General features: G+C 42.9%; 1 long non-coding RNA gene across 2 annotated transcripts in view; it reads left to right on the forward strand.

Moving 5' to 3' along the window:
* LOC311430364 overlaps positions 1-16036 on the forward strand; it is a 376701-nt gene that overhangs the window by 196942 nt on the left and 163723 nt on the right. Inside the window, exon 4 of one of the 2 annotated variants that reach the window (XR_014688736.1) lies at positions 10287-10454. The exons of the other annotated variant lie outside the window; for it this stretch is intronic. This is a non-coding gene — a long non-coding RNA (uncharacterized lncRNA). The remainder of the gene's footprint in view (positions 1-10286; positions 10455-16036) is intronic. 2 annotated transcript variants of the gene reach the window in all.

The following is a 16036-nucleotide window of genomic DNA, read 5'->3' on the forward strand; positions in this document are numbered from 1 at the left end:
TTGGAAAAAAAAAAAACAAAACAAAACAACAGTCAGCTTGGTAACTCTCTGTCATTATCCTTTGCTTCTTTCAAAAACAAAACAAAACAAAACAAACAAAACAAAACAGATTTTTTTTTGTTGTTTTGTTAAAGACTCATTATTTTGGTAATCCTAAAACTCACAGAATATATTATTAATTTTACTCTGTATTGGGTTTACGTGGCAATGGTTTCTTAGGAAGGGGCTGCTGGGGTGGCTTCTGTGACAAGAGTCCCCTGTTAGATAAGATCCAGTTCCAGTTGGTGTCGTGGTTCCGCTTGAGTGGGCAGCCAAGCTCCACCACAGCCGCTCTCTCACTCCCCCTCCTCAAAGAGGAATGGGGAGAAAATATGTAAAAAGGGCTCAAGGGTTGAGATAAGGACGAGAAAATCATGCAATTATTACTGTAACGGGCAAAACAGACTCAGCATAAGAAGATAGTAAGATTCATTGCTCATTACTAACAAGCTAGAGAAGTGAGAAACAAAGGAAAGAAACCAAAAGCACCTTCCCCCCCCCAATCCACCCTCTTCCACCTCCTCCCCCCGAGTGGCGCAGGGGAACGGGGGAATGGGGGTTATGGTCAGTCTACAGCACTTCTTCTCTGCCGCTCCTTCTTGGTCACTCTCGTCCCCTGTGCTGTGGGGTCCCACCCACGGGATGCAGTCCTTGATGAACTGATCTGGCGTGGGCTTCCCACAGGCAGCAGCTCTTCCAGAACTGCTCCAGATATGGGTCCGTACCACGGGGTCCATCCCTCAGGAGAAAACTGCTCCAACCTGGCTCCCCTACGGGCAGCAGCTCCTGCCAGGTCACCTGCTCCTGCGTGGTCTCCTCTCCACGGGCTACAGGTCCGGCCCGGAATCTGCTCCGGCAGGGGTCTTCCACAGGCGGCAGCCTCCGTCGGTGCAGGGCCACCTGCTCCACCATGGTCTCCTCCACGGGCTGCAGCGTGGAACCCTGCTCCACCGTGGTACTCCATGGGCTGCAGGGGGACATCCTGCTTCACCATGGTCCTCACCACAGGCCGCAGGGGACTTCTGCTCCGGCACCTGGAGCACCTCTCCCCCTCCTTCTTCACTGACCTTGGCACCTGCAAGGCTGTTCTCTCACTCCCTTCACTCTCCCAGCTGCTGTGTGGCGCAGCGTTTTTTTCCCTGTCTTAAATATGCTCTCACAGAGGCGCAAAACAACATCGCTTATTGGCTCAGCTCTGGAAAACAATGGGGCCCTTCCCAAACATGGGGCAGCTTCTAGATCTTTCTCACAGAAACCACCCCTATGGCCCCCTGCTACCAAAACCTTGCCACGTAAACCCACTATAGTTGGCTCCAAAAGGGACCTGCTACTGGCTGGTGCTGAGCCAGTGAGTGATGTTGGTTGTACCTCTGTGAGAGCAGATTTAAGAAAGGGAAAAAAAAAAAAAAAAAAAAAAACCAAGAGAAAAAAATAAAATAAATAAAAATAAAACAACAACAACAACAAACAAACAACCAAGCAACAACAAAAAAACAGCTTCTGTGGGACAGCAACTGAAGGAGAGAAGAGAGAAAATGTAAAATAAACAACCCTGCAGACCTCCAGGTCAGTGCAGAAGGAGGGCCGAAGGTGTTCCAGGTGCCAGAGCAGAAATTCCCCTGTGGCCTGTGGAGAGGCCCCTGGTGGAGCAGGCTGTCCCCCTGCAGCCCATGGGTCCCACATGGAGCAGATCTCCACGCTGCAGCCCGTGGAGGAGCCCCCAGTGGAGCAGGTGGATGTGGCCTGGAGGAGGCTGCAGGCCATGGAGAGCCCCCGCAGAGCAGTCCCTGGGCTTGAGCTGCAGCCCATGGAGAGGAGCAGTAGCAAGGGGGCTGGGGGGAACTGCCGCCCATGCTGGACCCATGCTGGAGCAGTTTGCTCCTGGCAGATGGACCCCATGGTACAGATGCATGTTGGAGCAGTTCTTGAAGAGTTGCTGCCTGTGGGAAGCCTGCACAGGATCAGTTTGGGAAGGATGTCATCCTGTAGGAGGGACCCCACAAGGAGCACAGGCAGAGAGTGACCATGAAGGAGCAGTGGTGATGACTGACTGCAGCCCCCATATCTCTTTCCCCTATGCTGCTCGAGGGCGGGAGGTAGAATTGGGTAGATGGGTGAGGGAGAAGGTGTTTTTAGTTTGCTTTTAGGTTCTCACTGCTCTAATGTTTCAGTAGTAGGCAGTACATTATATTAATCTCTGAATGCTGAGTCTGTTTCGCCCATGATAGTACTTGGTGAGTGATCTCCCTGTTCTTATCTCAACCTTTGAGGCCTATCAGTCATATTTTTTCTTCCTTTCCCTTCGAGGAGGGGGAGTGAGAGACAAGATATGGTGGTGTTTAGCTTCCCAGAAGGGTAAAAATACTACAGACTGAAAACAAATAGCAATGGTGATGAAAAATATTTTCAGAATTCATAAATCATAGAATCATTCAAGTGTGAAGGGACCCCAGGAGCTGTCTAGAGTAAAATCTCCTGCTGAAAGTGTGGTTGACACTGAATTCAAACCCATCACTCAGGGCTTTCTTTAGCACTTTTATTTCAATGAACATTTCAAAGGCCTGGGATAGCTTCATAAGCTAAAGAAATTTCTCAAAATATTTATGTATTTTTCTCAACATGTAAATACATTTCCTAAGAATTATTGATGAATACTCTCCCCAAAATAGTCCATTTCAAAACATAGAATCATAGAATGTTATGGTTTGGAAGGGACCTTAAAGATCATCTAGTTCCAAGCCCCTGCCATGGGTAGGGACACCTCCCACTAGACCAGGTTGCTCAAAGTCCTGTCCAACCTGTTCTTGAACAAACACGTGTCTGTTTTTTCCAGGGAGACATTAAAGATATATAAGTGAATTCTCCAGTAAAACTCTAAGAAGGGAAATGGAGAGGTCATAAGGAATGACCACTATCTAAGACAGCATAAAAATGATTGAAGGATAACATAAATGCTTAAATATAAATATAAATTATATAGAGTAATACAAACTCATGATAATAGCTATTCTGTGCCTATCTTTACTGCTGTCATGTAGTCTGCTACTCTTGTGTATGCAGTACCCTTTTTCTCATTCGCATATGTTGCTGTGTGCTGCATTCCTTTAATGAGATATATTTCAGTATATTACTCCTTAATAGTATGATGTGACAAGTAGTTGACTATGCTTTTACAAAGATGGAGAAATCAAAGACTATTCACTGGCTTAAGACAAATATCTTACTTAAAGGAAACATATTTTATGGTACTGTAAGGATTTTTCTTTTTTTTCTTCTTTTTTTTTTTTTTTTTATTGTACATTAAATCTTTCAGACAAATTACGCAGTTTCTCATTGACACTGCACAAGATATATACCTTCTGCTCTGCATTATATAGCCAGCATCCTACTGTTTTAATCTGTTTCTGTTAAAAGAACAGGTGCAAAACATTTGTATACCAATAAGGTTCCCTTGACACCTTCAGTCTAAAAGTATGAATTGATAGCAGCTTTCCTGAGTCACAAACAGCTTTTTGTTGAATATATTTTGTCAGGGCACTAGCATCTTGTCATGTAGCTGTATCATGTCTTATTATATTGTACAATATGATCTTATAGAAACAAAACAGAACAAAACATTCTCACATGAAATCCTATCTTTCTTCTGAAACCAAAAAATGATTAAAGCCAGTTCACAGCATTGGACCCTGAACACACCATGGTGCTTGTTGGCCTGTGTTCAAGGATTCCTTAGACACAACAAACAGATGACTGTGAGAAGGGCTGGATGAGAAAGAGCTGCAGGAAGCCTGTCTGTGACCTGTGACCTTTGCATAGGAGCAGCATTTCTATGCAGGTGCTCACAGTGGGTCATTGCGAGAGTTAGGCTTCAGCATTGCTACAGTGATCCTGGACCTGCTTCATTGACACAACTTCCCATGTGGCTGCAAGTCACTGAGGACTTGTCTACTTATCAGGCACCCTTGTCACCATCCACCTCCTATCCCTGCTCTGCTAGCTGGGTACCATGGGATTGTGCCCCTTGGCAAGTCATTGCCTTGCCAGCCACCTCAACATAAGCTTGGGGCTTTCTGGCCTTGCAGGTAGCCCAACCTCATCACTCCCTAACATCTAAGATCATTTGCAGGGTCTGTCTCTAAAACTGAAAAAATAATGTTCCTAAGGTTTTGGTCTGTGCTTTAATATCAAAGTTGAATATTAGAATTGATAAATAGCATAACGATTTTACATTGCCATGAGACAGAAATCTGTAGTAATAACATCATTTTTAACTTATGGGAAAAGTACTTTTATAATTAGAAAACACTGATGCAGAACCATTCAACTAATATCCCAAAATAACTTTATCTTGCTACATTAAGTAAGCCAAGTTTGCTCACTGAATAATGAAGAACAAAGAAGATTGAGAGTGATGTGCTGGGTCTTAGTCCTATGGAGACATACTTTTATAGTTTACTTAAATTGGTCCGTTAGTTATAAAGGGCATATGTGATACTAAGGAAAAACGAAGGAAAAGTCATCAGTAATATTGGCATTCTATATCTCTGAAAAATGCCTCATTATGTATCAGAAGCTCATCCATTACATTAAAAGCTAGGCATTGTGTTAATGTTAAACAACAGATAATAAAGTTAGATTTTCTTTTGAAATTACTGTCTCAAGAGGAAAAAAAGTAATAAAAAAAAATTGGTGCACCAGCCATTCTGTTCTCTGGATTCTGAATGATGAATATTTTTAATTGTTTTAAAAGCTTCTAGAAGTTCTCATATTAAAGAAAGAGGGAAAGAAAAATGGGAACAGAAAAAGCACATTAGATAGACAATAAAAAGTCTTTTTGCACTGATAATTTAAAGCATAAATAAGATGTTTCAAATAACAAGTTCTGATACTGAACTTGAACAACAACAACAACAACAAGTACTGGAACCTTATCTAGTGAAAATCAATAGGATTTATGACAAATCTGACCAATCTAGTGGCCTACTGTGATGGAATGACTACATTAGTGGACAAGAGAAGAGCAACTGATGTCATCTACCTGGACTTCTGTAAGGTCTTTGACCTGGTCCCACACAGCATACTTGGAAAGACACAGATTTGATGGATTTGATAGCTAAGAACTGTCTGGATGGCTGTAACCAGAGAGCTGCAGTCAAAATCAGGCTCAAAATCCAGGTAGATCAGTGATGAATACTGTCCCGCAGGGATCAGTACTGGAGCTGGTACTGTTTAATGCCATTATTAATGACGTAGACAGTGGGAAAGAGTGCACCCTCCACAAGTCTGGGGAAGACACCAAGCTGAGTAGCTTCTATTGTGTCAGTACCAGTTCACATAACAGAAAGAAGGGATGGAACCCAGAGGGACCCTGAAAGCCTATATAGAATCGTAGAATGGCTTGGGTTGGCAGACACCTGAAAGATCATCTAACTCCAAATCCCCTGACATGGGCAGGGATGCCACCCACTTGGTCAGGTTGCCCAAGGCCCTATCCAGCCTGGCCTTGAACATCTTCAGGGATGGGGCACCCACGACTTCTCTAGCCAGCCCAGTCCCGTGCCTCACTACCTTTACAGGGAAGAATTTCCTCCTAATGTCTTATCTAAATCTATCCTCCTTTAGTTTAAGACCGTTCCTCCTTGTCCTATCATTATCTACCAGAGTAAACAGTCCTACTCCATCCTTTATACAAGACCCCTTAAAATATTGAAAGGCCACAATGAGGTCTCCCCAGAGCCTTCTCTTCTCCAGGATGAACTTCCCCAGCTTTCAATCTTTCCTCATAGGAGAGGTGCTTCAGTCCTCTGATCATCTTTGTACCCCTCCTCTGGACTCACTCTAAAAGGTCCACATCTTTCTTGTGCCAGGGACCCCAAACCTGGACATGGTACTCCAGGTGGGGTTTCAAAAAGGGGACAATGCCCTCCCTTGACCTGCTGGTCGCACCTCTTTTGATGCAGCCCAGGACGCATTGGCCTTCTGGGCTGTAAGTGCACACTGCTTGCTCATGTTGAGCCTTTAGAAGGGAAAAATGCAAAACAACTCAGGAGAACAAGCTCCAGTTCAATCTACTCATAGTCAAAACCTTGGGGGTGGAGGTGGGAGAAGAAAGAAAAAAAAAAAGGGGGGGGGGTGAGAGAAGTTCAGGTGCAGAGTCTTGAACTTCCTCTTATTGAACTTCCTAGAATCATAGAATCACTAAGGTTGAAAAAGACCTTCAAGATCATCTGGTCCAACCATCACCCTACTACCAATGCCACCCACTAGACCATGTCCCTAAGCACCAGGTCCTCATTCAGCTGCTTTGTGCGCTGCTGCATGTGCTCCTGCACATCCACATCCACATGGTCAGCCACCTACCACAGCCTCTGGGCAATGCAAGGAAGATCATCAGCAACATGGACTGCAGGAGGTGTGTGCCACACTCACCGATGGCCAAGGCCACAGTGTGGCAACACTACCAGCTGCTGGCCCTGATGTCAGCCTCACCCCCCACCCCCCCATCGTGACTCATCCTCTGTGCTGTCACAGGCCCCACAGCCATATCACAGCATTCCCTCTCGCCTTGCCTCACACCTGCTCACACCACCTACATCCAAACTGGACCTCCTCTGACACAGTTTTTGCTAATACCTCAGGTCCTGTCACTGTCCCCAGAGAGCAGAGCTCAGCACCTCCACTCCCCTTGTGAGGGAGCTGCAGGCCGCCATGAGGCCTGCCCTCAGCCTACTCTGCTCTGGGCTGAACAAACCAAGGGACCTCAGCCCCACCTCCTACATCTTCCTCTTTAGACCATTCACCATCTTTTCAGCCCTCCTTTGGACGCTCTGATAGTTTTATATCTTTCCTATACTGTGGTGCCCAAAACTGCAAGTAGTAGTCAAGGTAAGGCTGCACCAGTACAGAGTAGAAAGGGACATTTGCTTCTCTTGAGATACTAGCAATGTTATGCTTGAGACAGCCCAGGTTATAGCTGGGCCTTTTGGCTTCCAGGGCACACCAGTGACTCATATTCAACTTGCTATCTTCCAGAATCATGTTCTGCAAGTCTGCTTTCTAGCTTCTCATCCCTTTGTCTGTACATATGTCTAGGATTGCCCCATCCCAGGGGCAGAATTTGGCACTTACTCTTGTTGAACTTCATGCACTTGGTTATTGCCCAGCCCTCTAATTTGTCAAGATCTCTCTACAAGGCCTCTCAACCTTTGAGGGTGTCACTGCTTCTCCCCGTTTAGTGTTGTATGCAAACTTACTATGTACACTTTCAAGTCCTGCATCCAAGTCCTTAATGTCCAAGTTCTCCTTAATGAAAACATTAAGGACAACTTTCCCTAAAATGGGCCCTCTTAGAACCCCAGTAGTGACTGTCCACAATTCTGATGTAACCGCATTTATTATAACCCTCTGAGCCCAACCTATTAGCCAATTGTTCACCCATCATATTATGTATTTGTCTATCTGTATGCTGGACATTTTGTCCAGAAGGATACTATATTTGAGAAATATTTGCCCATTCCTGAAAGTGTTCAAGCTCATCCATGCCCCATCCCTGGAAGTGATCAAGGTCAGGTTGGACAAGTCTTTGGGCAACTTTATCTAGGGAAAGATGTCATGGCAGGGGGATTGGACTAGATGATCATTAAAGGTCCCATCTAACCCAACCTATTCAATGATTCTATGATTATGTGATTCTATGATTATTTAAATAGCTCTTGTTACACTAACCTAGTGCCATTTTTCATTGGATTAACAATGCAATTAATAAAACCAGTAATAAACTTCTGTAAAATATTATAATAATTTCCATACATACACAAAAAATGACAATGAAAATAAATAGAAGAACTTAAAATCAATACAGTACAATCAATCCATTGTATACATTAAAATATTAAAGATAATAGACTAGACTCCAAAAAAACTGCCAGAAAATAAATAGCCAGTGCAATTTCTTCTGTGCAACAACTTCTTAATATCTAGCTACAAAATTATCTTTAATTCTTTAATCTACGATTTTAAAGAGAACATTTAGTTTGCAGATTATATGAATATTGAATGGACAATTTATAGTGAAAGCATCTTGTCAATCCAGAACATCCTATCTCAGCTTGATACACTGGAATATATGTCAGTACAGTCCATATAATTGCAATCTTCCAAAAATACAGAATGTAAGACACATATAAATGTCAGATACTGGGATACTGCTGTGAGAAACAGCTTTGAAAATCTCACTGGTACAACAGTTCATTGGAAATCAGTGGAGCCACCAGTGAAACCAAAGGTGATCTGACCGTTTTGACCTGATAAGCAGATGGTATTACACAAATAATACTGTTTTGGATTTCTTACTGGGATTTGATTTTGATTGGATTTGAACAATGGGAATTTGATTTTTTTATATTCTTTCCGTTTCTGACTTCAGGGAGAAACCACTGGGAGTTTAAAATACACAAATATACATCTGAAAATGCTACCTTCAAAATACTCCCCCCCTCCCTCCTCCCCCCCCCCCCAGTCCTTTCCTTTGGCAGTCTATGTTAATGCAGCACTTTGCATTATGTATCACTGCATATTTCACATTGACTTTCCCTGTTCCCTGTGGTCCACCAACAAACAAGGCAATTATGGAGATAAACAACAGCAGAGAAAGAGAAAAATTTGGAGGCACCTCAACAAAAAAATACATTCTACCAAAATCTGAAATGAATTGGAAACTGAAAAAGGTAGAAAGGTACAGGTTCCAGATAATCAGAGCTGCAGAAATGTTTCCTTGTGTGTTAACCGCATCAATATTTTATGGAGAAACAGGAAACTAGTGGCTGATGAACAGGAGATAAAAATCATCTATATAGCTACTCTGGCACACTAAAGTTTTGTTTGTATTTGTGTTTGTGTTTGTGGTATATAAAGTCTTTTCACAGCATCACTCATGTTAGAACTCGATGTAGAACTACAAACAGAAGAAAAACAGTATTACTAACTTCCCAGGATTTCTAATGAAAGCTGAAGTATGAAGAAAAAAAACTGCTAAACTGAAAGTTAAGCATGTTAAGGCAGTTGTGCAAACTGATGTCATGTGGCTAATACCAAGTGTCCATTCACTACTTTGGAGAAGGCTGAGAGCATGTCTAATGGCAGCAGGAGGATGGTTGCTGCTTCTTCCACAGACCTGCAACAACAGGTTTTACATCTTAGTGCTACACACAAACAGAAGAAAGCTCTGCCAGGGGGAGACACAACGGTGGGCCATGCCTGAGCTTTTCATCTGCACTGGGAGGAAGTAGTGGATGATAGTTATGGGAGACTCCCAACTGCTGTGATGGAGGAGAGCACCTGCCTACCTGACTTCTTGTCTGAGGAGATTTATTCCTTTTTAGGGATTCTAATCATGGATGCTGTGGATAGACTGCTGAGGCTTGTCCAGCCTTCAGACTGTTTCCCCATGCTGCTTCACAGGCACCAATGAAACTGCCAGGAGAGATTAAAAAGTCTCATTTAAATTGCAAGGATTGTGAGCACTGGGGCCTAGGTGGCCCCAACCCTGCCAGTGAAAGGGTGAAATAGTAGACAAAATAATATAGAAGAATTACCAATGTTCATAGAAGTAAATTGCAAATATTCAGGTATAGGAACATAGATGCTTTTGAAAAGCTGAAGTGAGTGAGTTCCTACTCCAAGTAGTGCTTACCATGATGATGATAGGTCAGTAAGCAATATAACTAAAATGTCTATCAGTTGGGCAAGAAAAAAACAGGCTTTTAAGTTAATAAAGAAACTTTTGAAGTTCCTTAATTTACTAAATGTTCTTAAAAAATCTAATGGGATTGTTGCTGTTTTGAGAATAATCTCAACAGTGGGAAGGTGCATCATATCAGGTAAATAATTTACATGCCTATTTATATTTTCTTTTAGCCCCTGTGCTTTATCATAGTTGCTTCTTTCTATCTGCCACATTAACTAGGGGATTTTTAAAGCCATATTATGGCACATTTTTTGATAGCATAGCATGTTGCGTTTATCTCTTTAGAACCACTTCTTGGATTATTCACATGGATTGATAGCATATATTCCGTCATCAGTTTACATGAAATGTTTGACAGAAAACATACAGTACTGATTTTCTTTTCAGGAAAAAGAAAACAACAAAATTTCCCTCCATGTCAAGCTGTGGAATTCTGTCATTATACAATGGTAAAACAAAACAAAACAAAAACAATTATTTTCTTTCTTTTCATCTATTCTAGGAATATGCAATGAAAGACAATTGAATGAAAGTGTTTGTTTGTTTTTTGATAAAAAAAATATAAGTTTATCATCACTGACTGGAAGAGGAGAAACATAATGGCTGTTTTAAAAAGGGAAACAAGGAAAACCCAGGGAATTAGAAGCCAGTCAGTCCACCACTGGGCCAGGTAAGATCACGGGGCTCATAATCCTGAAAATTATGTTAAGACATGTGGAAAATAAGCAGGTGGCTGGTGACAGCCAGTGTGGCTTCACTGAGGACAAATCATAACTGAAAAATCATGGGAAAGTCAGGAAATTTTTCTCACAGAGGAACTTGAACTTTGACAGCTCCAGCTGGTAAAGAAAGGGTGTTGTCTTTCAAAATATATTATTAAAAAAAAAAAAAAAAAAAAAAAAAAAAGTATGTTCTATCTGTTAAAATATTAGATAAGAGTATAAGTCATCAGTAAACTCTAGAAAAAAAAATGCTGTTTTTGTTATCTTGAAAACAAAATTAAGTAGAACTTTATATACCAAAATAACAAAACAACACAAATTCAGAAAAAAAGAATCTTAGAAACCTGAACTGGAGAAAAGGTTTACAGGTTGCCTAAGCATGTGAAAATACTTGCTGAAAATATAAACTTTTCTTTCATTCAGTGTAAAATTCTCTATACAGAAATTAATTTCCTATTTTAATTCCTCTCTGTAATACTTCCTAAACTTTTTAAAACAAAACAAAACAAGCAAACAAACAAAAAGGAATTTTGGATTTCTGTAAAGCTTTGGCTACAGTTTCTCATAAGATCCTACTCAACAAAATGTCCAATTACCGCTAGATAAAAACATCATGCAATGGGTGAACAATTGGCTGACGGGTAGGACTCAAATGGTTATGGTAAATGGAGTTACATCAGGCTTGTGGCCAGTCATCAGTGGGGTCCCCCAGAGCTCCGTTTTAGGCCTAGTTCTTCTCAATGCTTTTATAAATTATTTGGCTGGAGTACAGGTGTAAAAAGGTGTTTTGAGTGAATTTGCTGATGATACTAAACTGGGAGGAGTTGTATACTTGGCTGAGGTTGGAAAAGCCTTGCAGAGAGATCTGGACAAATTGGAGAGCTGGGCAATCACCAACCACATGGAGTTTAACAAGAGCAAGTGCCAGGTCCTTCACCTGGGAAAGGGCAACTTGACTGTACATACAGACTGGGCAACAAGATGCTGGAGAACAGCCCCACAGAGAGGGATCTGGGGGTTGTGGTTGACAGCAAGTTGAATATAAGCCAGCAGTGTGCCCTGGCAGCCAGGAGGGCCAACTGTACCCTGGGGTACATCAAGCACAGCATTGCTAGTCAGTCAAGGGAAGTGATTGTCCTGCTCTTCTCTGTGCTGGTGCAGCCTCACCTCGAGTACTGTGTTTGGAGTTTAAGAAGCGTATGGACTATGCTCTTAGTCATATGGTCTGACTTTTTGGTAGACTTGTGTGGAGCCACTAGTTGGACTCGATAATCTTTGTGGGTTCCTTTCAACTAGGGATATTCTATATATGTGCCACTTTCTGATTTTTTTTTTTTTTTTTTTTTTTCTGAACTTACTGTAATAGCTTTAGAAGCACTAGCTATTATATTAAATGACTCTGCTTAGAGACTTTTTTTTTTTTCTATTATTTACTCGTTTCTTTTTCAGTGTTCTTCTGAACAATTTAGAAAGAATACCTGCCAGCATAAAATCCTTTATTACTTTATGAAAAAAAAAAAAACAAACAAGCAAAACAAACAAACAAACAAAAAAACACTTTCCCCGATGTACAAGATGACAGCTGCTGTTGAACTGGGACACAAGTTATTAATGATCTTAGAACAGTTATGACTAATCTGTGCACACTCAAGGAGAATCTGGAGCCATGTAGGAAAAGCAGCTTCTAAATATTATCAGGCTCCTAAAGGTTGTTTTTTGAACATAGTTTTTTGAGTATAAATGTACAGAACAATAGGTGCTTCCAGGTGCTTTCCAAAAAGCTTTGTCACAGCCTATTGAGGTGAAAGGAAAGCCTATCTGGAATTTCTACCTATGCAACTTCTCAAATGCAGGTAGTCTTGAGATGTAAGTTAGTAATTATTTTGATTTTCTCTCTTTTTGTCTGTAAGTTGAGGAGGTTAAGAAAGACAGGATAATGCTCTGAACTCTGAACTCTGAACTATTATTTTCCTGTTCTCTTGTTCTCCCGCAGTTTATTTGCTTCTCATGCCATGCTAAGTCAAGGACAAGTTTTCAAAGAAAGGGCAAGCTGTGCATCATCTTTCTGCAACCAAACCTAAAATACTCATTCTTTACTACACACAAACTTTTTATACTGCTTATACAGAATGGCTGTGTGGGAGTTGACTAAGAATGTAGAGGAACTTAGAAAATTATGATAAAATGTTTTCCTTTCCCACATATTAAATGCAAGAATATACATGTACACATTATTCTGTTCTTACACAACAAAGAGTACAAACTTAAACATCTGCTATACATACTATGTATTATGCTATGAATCATGCATTCAGTATATTCACACACAACATTGACATGTAAGTCCTAAGTACTTAGAAACAAAACAGCTTTAAAATAATAATAATAATATTTAAGACTATTTAATATTTGAGATTTCTAATCTGTTATAAAGCAATTTCCCCAAACCATATGTTGTATAAGAGCAGTACTGTGCACTAGCTGTGCTAAGAGATACAAGAAATAACTGGTAACAATAAGTAAAAATATTAGAATAGTGTTATTAGATGTTAATTGTCCAGAGAAAAGCCTATTTGAACTCTCTCAGGATTGCAACAGGCTGGTATCTCTGTGGTGGAGTAGCTTTCTCCAAATCTCAGCTTTGGCTCAAGCGTAACTAGTTATGTCAGTCCTCCATTGTCAATGGTCAACAGGCATAACTGGTGAGTACACACAGGCACTCCTTTATTGCATCTCTGACCCTGCAGCCTAGACTGTAGCCCAGCCTGGGGAGTGACAGAACTTTGTATTCTGGAAGCTGACGGAATGGCAAGGTTGGTGGAGAATACCAAAATTGCCTTATCTGAACCATGGCCAGGATGGAAATGTACTAACAGTCAATCGTCTCGCAGTCCTATAAATAGTTGTCCTAAGCAATGAGCCCCATGAGCTCTCCACAGGCCACAGTGGGCTACACCCTCGATCGCCTGAGCTGGGATGCCTCTCAAGGTACCCCTGAGGGAAAGTGCACCTCAGGGCTGACTCCTTGAAGAACAAGTTTATCCACAGACAAACACTGAAGCAGGGTGAGCAATTCACTCTAGGGAGTATTTTGGAAGCATGCATAACTGGATTTAAAAACCTCTCAGAACTTGCAGAAAGTCTCTGGTGAACCTTGCCATTCTCAAACCTTTAACTAAGTCACTATTCCTATTGTAGCAAATCCTGTTGAAATCATTGTGTTAGGTCGGCTGATGATTTAGTGCTGATAAAGTACTGTTAAAAATCATGTTATCTAACCTTGTTAATTACTTTAAAGGTATAAAGTAAGTCCTGAATTGCCCTAACTCAAAGCTATGTAAAATCAATTCCGCAACAACTCTGCGCTGGCATGCCCTCCCCTCAAATACTGTGGTGCAGTTAGGGCACCACAGTATAAGAAAGATATAAAACTATCAGAGAGTGTCCAAAGGAGGGCTGAAAAGATGGTGAATGGTCTAGAGGGGAAAATGTGGCAGATGGGGATGAGGTCTCTCGGTTTGTTCAGCCCAGAGCAGAGCAGGCCGAGGGCAGGCCTCATGGCGGCCTGCAGCTCCCTCACAAGGGGAGTGGAGGTGCTGAGCTCTGCTCTCTGGGGACAGTGACAGGAACTGAGGTATTAGCAAAAACTGTGTCAGAGGAGGTCCAGTTTGGATGTAGGTGGTGTGAGCAGGTGCGAGGCAAGGCGAGAGGGAATGCTGTGATGTGGCTGTGGGGCCTGTGACAGCACAGAGGATGAGTCACGATGGGGGGGGGGAGGGGTGAGGCTGACATCAGGGCCAGCAGCTGGTAGTGTTGCCACACTGTGGCCTTGGCCATCGGTGAGTGTGGCACACACCTCCTGCAGTCCATGTTGCTGATGATCTTCCTTGCATTGCCCAGAGGCTGCGGTAGGTGGCTGGTCATATGGATGTGGACGTGCATGAGCGCGTGCAGCAGCGTGCAGAGCAGCTGAATCAGGACATGGCTCAGCTGGTGTATGAGGTGGAGCAGAGGAGCTAGGAACAGAGTTGTGTGGCTCTGGGAGCCCTGCTCTTCACTGTCTTGCAGCAGTGGCAGCTCTGGGCCTTTGCTGGGCTCCTCATCTTGCTCTTTGGGCTCTGCTGGTGGCTCAGGAAAAGGAGCCATGAGCAGGGCAGCAGGAGCAAGCATGGAAGCTCCACAAGGATGGGTAAGGAGCAGGAGGAAGAGGTCAAAGAACATAGTGACTCTGATGACACCTGGGGTATGGTAGTTTGGGATGATTGCCTCCAGTGCCATACATGGCTGACAAGTGCAAGGTTGTGAAGGAGCTGGTGGATGAGCTTGGTGCCTGCCAAGGGCTTTCCAGGAACACCTTCAAGCCATGGCTGCAGCTGGCCATCATCGTGGGCTACCTATATGAAGGCTGGAGTGCAGTGAAATGTTTTAATGGTTTAATGCGTGACATTGGTAGTAGGGTGATGATTCATGGGGCAGTAGGATCATGGTCTCACTAGACCATGTCCCTAAGCACCAGCTCCAACCTTAGGGATTATAGTCTGGGATTTAATGTATTAAATTCTTCGCTTATGTTTATTTAGATGGCCTGTCACCAGTTAGCTCTTTTCAGTTTTGTAAAGCTAACTCATAATCCTAGGTGGGACATAAAGTTCACACTAATGAAGTAAATCTTGTCAAGGTCACCTTGCCAAAAAAATCAGATGTCATCATTTACTTATCACAGAATCATAGAACTACAGAATTGAAGGGGTTATGTATCAATTTTGAAATTGACTAACACTATTTTTGATTAAAATTGATTAAATTGATTAATTTGATTAAAATTGATTAAAATTGACTTACTCTATTTGTATTTTTCACCATGTTAGCAACCTTTCACCATTCTGGTCTTGTCCCAGCTGCTGGAAAGTCAGTCCCAGCCTCTAGAGCCCTATCTGGCATGCCAGAGATTTGAGGTCTCAAGGCACCTGCCTTCAGCAGCACCCCTCCAGACCTCACACACCACACTAGCACAGACAGCCCAGTTCTCTCCTGCCCTCAGGCTGGTGCAGACAGCAGCTCCCTGGTGCAGACACACACATCCCCCCCTCCAGGCTCACCAGCACATGCATGCTCACAGGCACCCCAAGCACCAGCAGGGCCCCTCTGCGCAGCCGGCACCCCTGTCCTCATCTCACCTGTCCCACGGGTCCCCTTCCTGCTGGCTGCTCCAGCAAATGCACACACACACCATGCACCTGGTGGTTTGGAGCAGACACAGACACTACCCTCAGCAGCCAGCACCAGGCAAACCAGCTGTGACCTGCAGCCCCTCACTCCCCTCACATACCCTATAGCTGGTGTGGGGGCACACATTGTTCCTACACCAGTGGCTGGGAGGAGAAGACCCTCACAGGCTCCAGGATCTGGCACCACTTTCTGCTCACACACACACAGGTCTCACCAGTAGCTGCACTGTGTCCTTGCAACATACATACAGGACAAGCTACTGGGGAGTCGGTGCAGGGCTCAGCCAGACAAGCAGACTGAC

Source organism: Aythya ferina, assembly GCF_964211825.1.
Source record: "Aythya ferina genome assembly, chromosome: 1".
NCBI classification, from domain to species: domain Eukaryota; kingdom Metazoa; phylum Chordata; class Aves; order Anseriformes; family Anatidae; genus Aythya; species Aythya ferina.